We start from the raw sequence: 2,255 nt of genomic DNA on the forward strand, positions 1-2,255 counted from the left end.
GCTTAAAAATCAGTAAGTCTCTTGTGACTTCAATTTTTTTTTTTTTTAAGGTTTTCTTTATCTTGGGGCACCTGGGTGGCTTATTCAGTTAAACGTCTACCTTTGGCTCAGGTCATGATCCCAGGGTCTAGGATCAAGCCTTGCATAAGGCTCCCTCCTCAGCGGGGAGCCTGCTTCTCCCTGTCCCTCTGCCCCTTCCCTTGCTTGTGTTCCCCCTCTCTCTGTCAAATAAAATTTTTTAAAATTTTATTTATCTATTTAGGAGAGACAGAGAGAACATGAGCAGGCGAGGGGCAGAGGAAGAAGCAAATTTCCTACTGAGCAGAGAGCCCAGCACAGGGCTAGATCCCAGGACCCCAGGATCACGACCTGAACTGAAGGTGCCCCGTGACTTTGGTTTTTATGAATTAATCTCCCAAACCCAGGGTGCCCACAGAAGAGCTGATACAGACTGAGTTTGGGAACATTGTTTGAAAATGAGGATTAGGCTCGGGATCCACAGAGCACTCACTGAGGGCTAAACATCCTGTGAGGTCCTGCCTGAGCAAGTGGCCAGTCCGTCAGTCAGTCAGGCTCTCAACTGTACTCTCCTCTTTTCCAGTTCCACCTGTACACCACTTAGGAAAGCCTGTGTTACTATACATTGGGAGTTCTGCAAATCCAAAGGGGCCTGAGGATGGAAATCAGGAGATCTGAGAACATGGATGGAGAAAAGAAATTTTTATCCTCACTAACCTCTAAAATCTAGCATTTGTTTCATAGGCCACAAACCACCACAGTATCAGTACCTGTGACTCTGTCATCACGAGCAGATGTTTGCATGTTTCAGATACCCGAAAATATTGTTTAGGTGCAGCACCGTTTGGGAATTACAGTATTATTATCCCCACTCTCAGATCCTGTAATATGATAAAGAAGCACATTTATTAGATCGCAGATATAAATTTTTAATAATTTCATAACTGTATTTCAATAAAATTGGTTTCCTTGGAAATCCTGTTTTTTATTGTTCTTGTGTTTTTCCAGATTGCCAAAGGCAGCTGATGGCTCATCATAGGGCCATCTGTCTCTGCTGGGATCATGAATAGACAGCTTGACAAATAGGTAGAGAGAAGTATGCTTGGTGGTACCCTCGCCTTGCGCTCTAACCTTATTATTAGCTGGCATATGAATTGAGAGGACAGTGACCTCTTTGCCTAAGAACGTTTGTGAACCCACATGTCCAAGAATATGGAATTTCCCATCATAGAAATTTATTCTTTTAAGTTTAGGTGAAAATGCCTTGAGTAGGAATATCATGGGACTGTTTCCAGCTTCCCATACCTCAGTGACAGGGTCAAAGGGATCTCTGAGCAGCATCTTATAAATCCAGGCACTGACGTCTGAAGTCAGGGGCAAGTTATTTAGTGGAGGTCCTATCAGGTAAAGATAAGGGAAGCATTCCAAGAGGGGTTTTACTTTTATTCTGGATAGGGCAAGTCCTGGAAGTCTGGAGAGAGGGTTGGGGGAGGCTAGGGTAAGGAGTCTGGTTAGAGTTATAGTATGTGGTTTGGAAGGCAAAACTGGCGTGAAATGAGCATTTGTTGCCAGGAGGAACAATTCCAAATCCACTGAATTCATTTCCGGGATCATCCATCCTGAGACTAGCCATGACTTAAAGTGCATTGCACGTCTGTCAGTCTCTACCTTTCCCTTCCCTTAATTAGGCCCAGCAAATCCTGGGCGTGGAGTATAAAACCGGGATCCTGAGCTCCCCTCCACCTCTGGAGCGGAGATATTTGAAGGGAGTGATATAATGTGTGTGATATAACGAAGGGAGCTCCGGCTTAGAAACCAAACTTGGGCTCTAACCTTTGTACCCCACTTAGGACCTGAGACCGTGGACAACTCAGTCACCCCATCTGTCTGAACCTTAGCTCCCGCACTGAAAATGGGGACAGTCGCTGGCAAGAATCTAAAAGGCCTGATTGCTGTCCTCTGAGTGGTGGACGAACCTCAAGGTTAAAACTCCGCCTTCTGGGATGCCAGCTACACCCAGACCTATTCTCTGCGGGGGCTTCCCCGTCCTACCGGGTCCGGCAGGAGGCAGCAGACCCCTGCACGGCTGTAGAGCCAGAGCGGAAAGCCGGGCAGAAAGAGCGAGCGGCGGAGGAACCGACTGGCCTCGGGTCCGCAGCCTGTGCCGGGCACGCCCGGCGGAGGAGAGGGCAAGCCGTGGCGCATGCGCGCCGCGGGACCGGCACCGCCCCGAACCA

Source organism: Neovison vison, chromosome 1 (genome assembly GCF_020171115.1).
Source record: "Neovison vison isolate M4711 chromosome 1, ASM_NN_V1, whole genome shotgun sequence".
Lineage (NCBI taxonomy): Eukaryota > Metazoa > Chordata > Mammalia > Carnivora > Mustelidae > Neogale > Neogale vison.